The sequence below is a fragment of the Budorcas taxicolor genome, chromosome 9, assembly GCF_023091745.1.
Source record: "Budorcas taxicolor isolate Tak-1 chromosome 9, Takin1.1, whole genome shotgun sequence".
Taxonomy (NCBI): domain Eukaryota; kingdom Metazoa; phylum Chordata; class Mammalia; order Artiodactyla; family Bovidae; genus Budorcas; species Budorcas taxicolor.
The window spans coordinates 41,168,377-41,181,400 of NC_068918.1; positions in this window are offsets into that span (position 1 = coordinate 41,168,377).

Consider the following 13,024-nt stretch of genomic DNA (forward strand, 5'->3'; position numbering starts at 1 on the left):
GTGAGTGAACAGCATGATGTTAGCAGTGAGTTTGTCATATATGGCCTTTATGTACATTTCATCTATACCAGTTTATTGAGAGTTTTTATCACAAATGGATTGGAGGATGAAGGACAAAGAAGGCAATGTGAAGACCGAATCAGAAGTTGGGCTTTGAAGATGGAGGAAGAGCCATAAGTAAAGGAAGGTGGGGAACCTGTAGGAAAAAGGGACTGGATTCTCTTGTGAAGCCTCTGACAACAGACTTCTCTCCGGAACTTTAAGTTAATAAATTTGTGTTGTTTTGAGTCACTAAGCTTGTAGTAATTTGTTATGGCATCAATAGGAAACAATACATGGCCCATGGAGGGGCCCCATGACACACAGGGGTCTCAGCTCCAGGAGGAACCATTGTTAAGAAATTAGGAAGAACAGCCAGGTGGGCCCTTTAACAGATCTGCCCGGGGCTGCTATTCCATGTTGCATGATTCACCATGCTTGTGATTGATGTAGGTAACTGCCAAACTACTTTCCAAATGGCTTTTTACCAATTTTTATCCCCTCTAGCCATGGACTTTTCATTGCTCCACATATCTGACAATACTTGGTATGATCAGTCTTCTTAATTTGAACTGTTCCAGTGGGTGTGAACTGGTATCTCATTGTCACTGGTCATTTAATTTTGATGTGATCTTTACCTACAGTTTTTGAATAAAAAACAAGCTATAGCATTTATTTCTATTATTATATTGAAAATAGGGGGAAATGGAATAAAGGCATAATAAAAAGTCAATTTCTGTTATTGTAAAGAAATTAAGGGGAAAGGAAAGAAGCAGAAAAGAAACCATATGTTGTAGGGAAATAAAAAGACTTTAAATGGATTTTATCATGTAAGATGACTTCACAAAGTATGGATATTTTTATTTGTTTCAAGTGAACAGACCTCCCCACTCCAGACATCAACAGAAGAGGCTATGGAGGCAGAGACAGCATTGTGAGCTGCTGGAGAAGACTTGAGACAGGCTGCGTGCTTGCAGTTCATCTGTAGAAGCAAGGAAATATTCCTGACAAGATGTTCGAAGGCTGAATGATTCCTTTTCTCATTGTCCTGATAGAGGCTGCATTTGGTAGATTATGTCACTTTCCAGTTGACTCACTTTTTTACCTCCTATACCCAAGAGAAAAGAGGATGGTGTTGAATATTTGCCGTTGTTGAACAATGATTTCCCCTTCAATTTCTGCCCAGGCTTTGTTGCTGAGACACCATTGAGACCCACCTGTGAAAGCAGAAAGCATGAAGACAGTCTACTGGTTAACCTGACCAGGGGTTAAGGATAAAGCTGATACACCTGAGTCACCAGTAATCATGCCCCAAACACTCAGTCTCCAAAGTGCTTCATGGACTTCAGAGGCTTTTTTCCCAGTCTGATGACTTTGTGAAGCTAATCCCCTGTACTCAAGAAATTAAACTTATTGCTTATGCAGAATTTGGTAAAATGTGTAGAGACATGTGGATGGCCATAATTTCAACTCAGTGATCTTTTAAAAGATTAGCATAAGATGATAAAAATAACAACATTCCATTTAGAAATTTTCACAAAACCAGTTAATATTCCTGTTCCTGGGAATACCACTGATGCTTATGTGTGTACATTATTTTTCCTAATGGGGTATCAGAAAGCTCACAACCTGGGAGAGCATCTCGGAGAAGAGTGATTTTGAGCAATTCCTCATCTGTGATGGGGAACAAAGGTCAACAAGTGACAGCCAGAATAGATGAAATTGATGTTCAAAATTATTTTAAATTACATCAGCACCGCTACCCACTAACACATTTTTTCACTGACACTTGTTTATCTCTTCATCAAAAAGGTATGTGAGGGGACAAACTTAAGGGGTCTTGGTCTATGTGAGGATTATAACCAAAGCGCTCAGATTTAATCCTGATCCAACCTCTGTTGCTATTGGGACCAGATTTTCAAAGTTCATCCAATGAATAATGTACTGTACTATTATTCTCTGTTTTCGGAGACATGTCCTTTTCCAAATCATGTAAATAAAGACTTACAAGGTCACTTTACATATTTTGCCCAAAGTATGGGGTTTAAATTTCCATGCTGGACATGCAATATTATATACTAATTAATTGTCTTAAAATATGCAAAGTGTGAAGTCATTGTAAAGTTACTGTTGCCACCAAATATATAACTTGAAACGTATGCCTCCATGCAATGAGTACTTCAGAGAAGACTCCAGAGAGAATTAGACCCAGAATTCTGTTATGGAGCTTTGATACGTTTCAAACACAACTAATGAAAAGAAATAGCATATTGAAAATGGAGATCATATGTATGGTGTAGCCTTTCTCAGAAATTCCTTAAAACAGAAAAAAAAAATTGGCAATAAAATGCTATTCCTTCAAGCTGAGAAATGGTTCCATGATGCATCAATTGGGACCTGGGTTAAATCCAATATAGTCCATCCTTAGTAAAGAATACTATTTAGTTGTTGAAAGAGGTAGGCTTACACATATTGACTTGGCAAAATCTCTAAGACATATTTTTAAATGAAAAATGCAAGAACAACAATACTGTATAATCCCATTTACACAGAAAGAAATGAAGTATAATTGATAAATAAACACATATGTATATAAGGGCATGAGATGTATACCAAACTATTGACAGAGGTTACTTCTGGGAGGGGAGTAGGTGAGTATGTGTGTATAAGTACACATGTGTATTGCAGGTGACCTGAGGGGCAATGAGCCAGAAATTAATAGGTTTTGTTCTGTATGATTCTTTTTGTTTGCATATTTTACAAGACTACATGTAGGTATAGGACAACCACCCCCAAACAAGAAAAGAAATGGTTTAATTAGATGTACTTCAGTCAGTTTTAGGTTAAAATATAATACTGGCATATATCTAAATCTGTAACATTCCTACTGACAGTACAATTGAACAGAGCTCTGGAATTGGTTCTATAATGCCAAAACAATTAACTGAAGATGGAAATAAATACGGATCCAACCCAGGGATAAGTGTTCTCCATTCTATTTCCCATACCTAATACAGATCACAGTATAAAGCAAAGGGTTCAGTAAAATATTCATTGGATGGATGTTTTTGGAACATCTTCCAACATCTGTTGGAAGCCTATCTTTTTATGACTTAAAATGCAAATATTGAACAAATGATATTATTTAGCATATTAGAGACAGTATGACTTTTACTACCTGGCTTGATTCTGTTTCCTCAGCAAAGACATTAACATCAAGAACATTAGCTAACCATGCTCAGTGAGAACAGAGGAGACTGCAAGAAACCAACATGGCATCCAGCTTCATACCAAATGGAAGCTGTCCAGATGACGATGGTGTCCAGCCTTCCCTAGACGTCACATCTGGCTTCTCGAGCCCTTCCTTCAGCAGCATCCACCAGCCGTACTTAACATGAAACGTGAAGCAGGATCACCCACAACATGCTCCTGGACCTCAGCCAGGCTGCCGACCCTGTGGCAAAGCTGTTGCAACACAAGATCTTTGGGGAGAACGTGTGGAGGGTGGATGACAATGCAGGCTCGGCACCAAGCTGAAACGGGATCGCCACGAGCAGGGTGGGCACAAGAAACACAGCAATTCAATATCAAATGATAGGCTGCCTAGATGGACTTCGGGGAAATCAGATGCAATGGAAAAATTCCTTTCAGGCCAAGAATCCCGTTGGGGAAAGGGAAGAGAATAAAGAACAAAAGAAAAAATTTTTGCAGCATTAGCTCTGACTAAAGGGGTATTATTAGTGGATGGATGGAATATAAAGTAATCTGCCTCCCAATGGCTGTCTTCTGTCTGGTCATCACCAACAGTGATATTAATTTTAAGCACAAAGGGATTTTGTATAGTTAATCCAGAATATGTCTATAAATGTTACATTTATATAGAAAGTGTTTTTGCATAGTCATAGTCTTAGTGTTTACCTAGGTTTGAGATTTGCAACCGTGTCACATTTTAAAACTTTGGAAAAATAATTCTATGTTCATAATTTCCAATGTAAATGAAAACACAAACCATCTGGAAATTATCAAAAATGCTCTGTAAAGGCAATGATGCCATTTACTGTATAGAATCAATTTAGCACACCAATAAAAACACACACACGTATAAACCTTGAAAAAGCCGGCTATTTCTTTTTTTCCATAGAACTTTTCATTTAAATTCTGTAGCCATTGCTGTGCAGTAAATTTCATTGTCACACAGCTATAGCTAAAGTGCTTTTTATTCGATGTAATCCTACTGCATCATTAAAATATCAGTATTTTTTATGTTTTGCAGATATTTGTGGACACCATTAAGCAACATGAAGGCAAATGCAGTAACAAATGTCCATTTTATGACCACTGTCAGACTATATATTGTACAATGCCCCAAGATTATCAGCAATCTAGGCCTAAATTATCACAACCCTAAGTCCATGAAACACAAGACACATATATAATCTCCCTTAGTCCATGTATTGAAATGTTAGAATTGAAAGCTTGGGTTATCAATTCAGGCAGAAAATGTCATTTTCCAGAGGAATTTTTCACTCTGGACAAAAAAAGAGAAAAGGCAAAGGAATGAAGCTAAAAGTTGATTTCTGAGAATGGCTCTAAACCTGAGAGATTTTTAAGACCCCAGAGAAGAAAGAGGGGAAATAAATGGATCAGTAGGGAAGATTATTTTTTAACCAGTGCTTTATTATTGTGAATTAACAAAGGTGTTCAGATTATCAGTAAATGATGCTGGTTATGGGGTTAGAGATTTCCTTCCAACTCACAATTCTTCTCGAGAGAAACCAAAGAGATTGATGTTTCAAACTAAGAATGACAAATTGCCTATAACATACCGTTCATGGCAAATATAGAGCAAATAGTCTCTAAGTTGCTCAGGGATGCAACAAGCTAAGGTGCAGTAGGGAATCTGCAAGAGATTGGGTCAAAATTGGAAATACTTTGTCATATAATTAGGCAGAATTAGTGTGGAACTAGTTCTAAACACCTGGTGATTCAATTTGCCCAGTGACAGAAGCCCCCTAACTTACTGATAAATATTTCATTTCTTCTGCTAAAATTCTTAATCACTTTGGTAAATCATAAAAGACAAATTACCCCATTTCCCAGACCTCAGTTGGTCTTTTTTTTTGTAGAGCTTTGAAGGTGGTGAAAGAATTGATTTCAATGGCTGCAAATGACAATATTAATCAAAAGAGGCTGCCAGGACGCATAAAGGTGAATGTGTCTGGAGGGGTTGGGTTGGTAGACGAACTTGGCCTCTTGCAGTTCCCCTTCTGGTTATAGCTCCATGGCAGCACTTGGAGGAATAAGAGGAAGCTGCTGGGTCTGGCTGCCAAGAGACAAGACCAAAGAGGAAAAGTTAGTACTTTGGAATGGCAGTGTTCTGACTTTCAGCCGCACTGTGTTCAAACCTCAAAGGCATTTGGACGGAAAGCAAGCCATTACGAATCATGAGAAAGATTTCAAAACCTTTTTCTGAACCACGCAGACCAAATGCACATAATCTGCTTCCTAAAACTATTCTGCAAGGTAGTGCTTTTATTTTTGTCTGCTTATTATGAATTTTAGAGGGTCTCCTCCAACTTAAGAGCTGTACCCTCCTCTGACAGAAGTCTCCTTGTCTATTAGATGATCAGTTTGAATGATATCTTCCTCCCCTTAATGTGAGAGCCAATTTAGAAGCTGGATTTTTATTCCATCATGAGTCCTTACAAATATTGACAAGATTTGCCATGAAGTTATCAAATGGCTTGATCAGTAATTCTGAATTAAGAAAAGAACTATAGATTTTACTTGAAGAGTATTTTTTTCACATGAGATAAAATATGTAGTAGAAGAATTAAAATGGGAATTTTATTTTTTATATCTAATTAAAAATGAAGTTTTTAATCGATAATTCTATTTCAGGCAAGAATATGTTGAGGTATGAAAAAACTAGTTCTTTATTCTTGTAAGTGAACAAAATTAGGATTTTTTTTAAAGAATTAAAAAAATATTTTACATTACACCCTTGTTGGTCGTCTATTTTAAATACAGTAATGTGTACATGTCAATCCCAAACTCCCACTCTCTCTCCCTCCCACTCCTCGTACCTACTAACCATAAATTCATTTTCTAAGTCTATGAGTCTGTTTCTCTTTTGTAAATAAGTTCATTTGTATCATTTTTTAAGATTCAGCATATAGTGATATCATATGATATTTGTCTTTCACAAAATTGGGATTTTTTTTTGAGGACTTAAAAATAAAGAACAGAACCAAATTACATTAATTAAAACATTTAAATTATGTTCAGATAGAGTAGACAGTAGTTAGAGCTACAATTTGATGAGATTTCAAATCAAACTGTAAAATTGAGACATTTTTTCTAGTTCAGCTCCCTTTTAAAAATTCTAAATGTGAATTTTTGGAGAATTTTTCTTATTTTCATAAACATAAAATAGATGTGAATGCTGGAATATATATTTTAAAAATATCTTCATCTCTTATCTAAATTTTTGTATCTTTTCATGTTCAATCTAAGCAATGGTGGATAAAGTTAGTTTTTTTTTTTTAAATTGCTTTAAGTAGCAGTTTATGAAAGAAATTTATTTCCTACAGATTAGCTTAGGTTTCTCCTGACTTGTTTGTCTTTTAAGACTTTTGAAAATGTGAATGTTTTAAAATTTTCTATTTATGTGTGTTTGTTTTGCTTTTTGACTTCATTTACTTTGGGGCCTATGTAGAATACTGTGATAATTCTCACTTTAGTGTAGGTTTGAATGTGTTGTATATGATGAGTCATTAGAATTAGTGATAGGGACTAGAAATAACATGAAACAAACCACATACAATTGATGAATTTATTTTAAAATTCTGCTTCTTACAAAATACAGTGTAGTATATAGAAAGAAAACATTTGTGCTTTTCTCCCCAGGATTTTAATCATTAAGGCAGAATAGTTTTTTCCATTTGTGTTTCAAAATGGAAGAACATTGTACAAATATTTGTACAATGGTAGGTGAGTATCTGTAAATGTGGATACAAACACAAATATCCATTTCTGGATAGATATATTAACTAGTTTAAACAGTTTTAGAGAGAGCTGGGGCAGGTGATTGTGAGAGGGAGGGGAAGATTTTTGCTTTCTATTTTATGTCCTGGACATTTGGAATCTTCTAACTATGTATGTTTTACTTTTATTTTTTTAAAGTCAATGATTAAAATAAATATTCTAAATGGAATTGTGTGCTATTTTTTTTCTTTATAATTTCCTGTGTAAAATACCTTGGCTAATACTTTTTTTGATAAATAAAATTTAAGCATTTTTTAAAAAAAGCTTGAAATTAAGCAGCTGTATTATTTTGCTTTTAGGAATTGTCTAAAGAAGCTGGCCTCCCAGGTTGGGCTCTGTCCCTGCTTTGGCGAATTAGCAGCTTTGTCATTTCAGCGTGGAAGTGTTTCTTTTCAAATTATTATAATTCTTCCTGTGGTTGCTCTGAAGGAAACTTGCCTCACCTCATGTGCTTTCTAATAAATCCTGATAGGTTATTTTTATGGGAAAAAAACACATGGTCAAAAATATATCTTCAATTAATTTTGTTGTTTGGTTTTGTGCCACTTCTTGCTGTAAAGTTTCACATCTGAATATTTTGATGATCAGAGTTTTGCTTGATTTAAAGTTAGTTGCTTGTCTGTTGATTTCTTATGGCAAAAAATTAATACTGAGATCTTTCTGTGACCTTACCTAATTGCCACTCATGGGTTTGGGAACCATTGCCAGGCTGAAGCAGAGCATCCTATATAAGTCTGTAGGGACTACCTGTATTTGGTGTTCTTTAAAGTGATAGGATTTTCTCTATTTACATCGTTTCATTTGGAATGTTGTATTTCCTTGGCATATCATTCTGGTCTGACTTCATGTGCAATGTGATAGATTTTCATAAGACAAGAGAGTGTCTTTCAATTCTAAACATCCACTTGGGTGTAGTTAAATAATGCCTACTATTATTTCTTATTTTCTCCATTTCACAGTTATACTTTTAGTATCTAGAAGAAATCATTGTTTAATTTTGCCCTACACTGAAATAGGATCTTTAAGATTAAAAACAATGTCAATTTTCAAAAATAATACTCATCTATTCCTATAACTAGAGCTATATACATGTGAGGTAATAATTCATTTACTTCCAAGATATATTCTGCTGTTGACAAAAAAGGACAGAATTTTATAATTATAGCTTGTGTCTAAAAGATGCTAAAACAATAAGTTTAATAACAAAATCATTTGAGCCAAGCTGCCAGAAAACTTTTAGCAAAAACAACTGGTCAGTTGAGTATTTCAGTTTTTAAGGAGTGTTTCTGATATCACCCTGAAGCAAAAATAGAATAAAAAACAATGATGTGTTTCTATATTAAATCTATACAACAAAACAAATAAAAATATAATTATTATTTATGTTTCAAAATGCAGAAAATAATTAGTTAAAATTTTTTATATCATACAGACAATAAGCATGTGTTGAAAATTGTTACTTGAATTTAAGGGCAGAAGATTTGTTTTTAAGTTTATGGGTATCATGAAGACTTTCAAGATTAAATATATAACTTATACTCAACTTTTTGTATTATCATAAAAGGCCCTGCTAGAAGTGGTAATGACATTATTGGCCTGTGAAAATTTTGTTCAGTGTAGAGACAATGGTTAGTACTAAATACAGGAGGAAAGGTATCCATAATTCAGAATTTAGAAAGTTATTTTATTAGTAGATCATTTTAATTAAGCATCATGAAAATTAATTTTTTAAAATAAGATAATGGTTTTATTCTTAAAAAAGTGTCAAACTCTTGAAGCAGTATTTTCATCATCTTACTTTTAAATCAATATGGATTTCATATTTTCTAAGACTTTGATAGTATTGAAAAAGCAACTTACTGGCTTAAAATGTTACGCAAAGACCTAGGGTATTAATTTATCTTCATCTTTTTTAAAAACATAAATTTAGTATTTGAGATATCTGTGCTTTGCTTTGCATAATTACAATGACAGTGATTCAATACTTTTTACACAATTATCTTTCTAAGTTATGTTTTGAAGATTTTTTTTTCAGGAAGTAAAGCATCAACAGAATGCTTTTTTTTTTTTTTGGCCTTATAGCCACAGACTTCTGTCAAACAATTTTTTAAGAATATTTCCATTTTGTTAAAAGATCATAATTACTGCCATTGCTGTTGCTATTATTACTTCCAATAGATGGTATCAAACACTTAAATTTTTCCAGGCATTGTGCTTAATATATTATATGTATCATCCTATTTCATCCTACGACAACTGCATGAGGCAGAGACACTTGTTTTACAGAGGGAGAAATCGAGGCACAGAGAGCTTAAGTAACTGGGTCACTTTCATAACTAGCCAATGATGGTCCTGGGATTTGGAACCCAGGCAGTCTGATGCCAGAACCCATGTCTCAAATTCCATAGATAAGGGATTTGAATCTATTTGAAAGTTTGAATTCCCATTTTATGTTTCATTGATATAATAACACAACTTCATGAGCAAAAATCATAAAATTCTGAAAAATGATTTGCTTAATATTTTTTCTGTCTATGGAAAAGCTTCAGATTTACAGAAAAAAATAATTGTGTGGACTCTTTGGATTCAAGAAAGAAGCTGCAGATAACTAACTGGGGCATGATTGAACAAATGGAAAAGAATAATTTTTTTTAATAGCTGATTTTATGTTGTTGATTGATATGTAGACATAAAAGGCACGATTCTTGCTCTCGATTCCTTACAGTTTGGTTGGGGAATTAGTTGAGTAAATAGATAATTAGATGCAGTATGAGTAGGACCAAATCAGGGGCAAATCTAAGTTAACAGAAAAGGATCTTCCTTCCTACAACTTACTTTCCTTAGCTTGAGGGAAAGCGGGGAGGCTGCTTTGAGGAGGTGATCCTTGAGCTGTATACATTTAGAAAGATGTGTAAAAGTTTCTGAGGTAGAGAAAGGGTGGAGCGGAGGGTTTTGCAGGAAGAGAAATACCAGACTTAAAGGTATATACCAAGTGAAGTAAGACAGAGAAGCAGAAACATCATATGACATTCCTTATATGCGGAATCTAAAAAGACATGATACAAATGAACTTATTTACAAAACAGAAACAGACTCACAGACTTAGAGAAGGAGCTTAGGGTTGCTGAGGGGAAGGATGGGAGAAGGAATAGTTAGGGAGCTTGGGACGGTCAGGTACACACTGCTATATCTAAAATGGATGACCAGCAAGGACTTACCGTAGCACAGGAAACCGCTCAGTGTCATGTGGCAGGCTGGGTAGGAGGGGAGTTTTGGGGAGAATGGTATGTGTATATGTATGGCCGAGTCCCTTTGCTGTCCACCCCAAACTATCACAACATTGTTAATTGGCCCTACTCCAGCAGAAAATAAAAAGTTTAATTTAAAAAAAAAAGACTTAAAGGTACAGACACATTAGCAGGGCGTGAGTTAGAAACTTCACAGCAAGAATATGAAGCATAGGAAATGAAGCTAGCAAAATAGAGTCTGTAAAATAAACTGCCTTGCGTACTGTTGTAAAGACCTAGGGTTTTATCTTGAAGGTCAAAGAGAACCATTTAAAGTAGGGGAGGAAACATAATTAGACTTGTTTTAGAAAGAAAGCTTCAGACACATAATGAAGGTTTTAACACAGTGAGGCAAGACTAAGTTAGGAGATAGTTGTACATGAATGCGGTAATCCTGGTGAGATATAATTAGAACTTGAATTAAAGCAACGGAGATGAAAACAGAGAAGAGAGGATAAGTTTAAAGGCTACTTAGGAGATGACTAAATGGTCAATAAGAAATCTTCCAAAGAAGAACTATTCTGATTCCTGTTACTAGAAGTTGCTTTTGGTTGTTTTTGAATTTTATATAAAATCATACAGTATTCTTTTTTCTGATCTGACATCTTTACTCAAAATTTATGTTATTGCATATAGCAGTAGATTGTTCTTTAAAACCTATTATAATTGTATCCCCTTGTGTGAATATATCACAATTTATTTCGTCTATTATTGGTTGACTGCTGGGTCGTCTTTATTTTTGTGTTAATTTAATTATGGTGCATAAATATTCTTGTACTTTTTTTGGTGCGCGCACACACACACATATACATTCTATTAGAATTGCATAGATACAGGGAGCAAGCTTGTTATTGCAAACGGGGGAGAGGAGAGGGGATAAGTGAAGGCAATTAACAGATATGAACAAATAGTTATCAAATAAATAAGTCACTGAGGTGGAATATACAGCACACGGAAAATAGTCAATAATATTGTAATAACTTTGTATGATATGTAATGTATAAGAATGTCGAATCACTAAGTTTTACACGTGAAACTAATAACTAATATAGTAAGTCACTACACTTCAATGGAAAAAAAATACAAAAAAGATATGCTGGTTCACGGTTTCTATGTTCAACATTAGGAGATATATCAAATAGTTTCCCAAAATGATTGTACCCAGTTTAGACTCCTATCAACACTAATCAAGAGATTCGGGTGTTCCAGTAGTTGCAATTATCAGATTAAAAAACTTTTCACAATCTGAGGGTTGTGCTGTAGGATGTTGCAGTTCTATTTCATGTTTTCTTGCAACTAATGAGGGCTTCCCTGGTGTCTCAGAAAGTAAAGGATCCACCTGCAATGCAGGAGACCTGGATTTGATCCCTTGGTTGGGAAGATCCCCTGGAGGAGGGTATGGCAACCCAGTCCAGTATTCTTGCCTAGAGAATCCCCGTGGACAGAGGAGCCTGGCTGGCTATAGTCCATGGAGTCACGAATGATGCTGACCACCTTTTCATATGCTTGCTGGCCATTTGGAGATCATGCCTTGCTGGCCATTTATAAAATACCTGTTCAATCTCTTACCGATTAAAAAATGTGTGTTGCCTGTCTTTTGCTTATCGATTTCTGAGAATTGATTTTACATGCTAGATATAAGTTCCTTGTTGGAAAATACTTTTGGAACCTATGTTGGGACTATCTTCTCCTCATCTGTGGCTTACCTCTCATTCTTTTAACGTCTTTTGAATAACAGAAGTTTTGAATTTAATAAAATCTACTTTATTAATCTTTTCCTCTGTAGTTAAAGCTTTGTGTGTTCTGTTTAAAAAATATTTGCCTCTCTTGGGACTTTCTTGGTGGTCCAGTGGCTAAGACTCTGGATCAGAGGGGGTCAGGGTTTGATCCCTGGTCAGGGAACTAAATCTCACATGTCACAGCTCATAGTTTGCATGTTGCAACTAAGATCTGGTGCGGCCAAATAAATACAATTTCAAAAATATATATTTTTTAAATGTAAAATACCTCTTTTAAGTAAGAAGACACTTTTCCATATTTTCTTCTATGAGCTTCATCTATGATAATCTGGAACTGATTTTTCTTTATATTGTGAGGAAGCGGTCAAGCTGAGCTTCCCACGTGGCTCAGCAGTAAAGAATCCTCCTGCAACATAGGAGACGCAGGAGACGCAGGTTCAATCCCTGGATGGGAAAGATGCTCTGGAGGAGGGCGTGGCAACCCACGTCAATATTCTTCCCAGGAAAACCCCAGGAACAGAGGCTATAGTCCATGGGGTCAAAAAGAGCTGGACACTACTGAAGTGACGCAGCACAGCACATAAAATTGGTCATCATTTGTAAGTTCTCCCAAACTTATCATTATTAAAATGGTTTCTTGCCTGTTCATAATGGAAATAACTGTTCTTTTCCAGTTTGGGATTAATAGAAATAAAGTTGTTTTCCCTTTTAATTTCATGGGTCTCCTGAATTTTAGTCCTTGATTAAGAACCCCTTGTATATAAAGGCATAACTTTAACTACTTTCTTCAAGCTTCTTATGATATAGTGCATTTTCACTATATTCAGGTTAAAGTATTTTCTAATTTTTATTGTCATTTTTCCTTTAATTATTGTTATTTAGAGAAAACTGTTTAAATTCTAAACATATTTT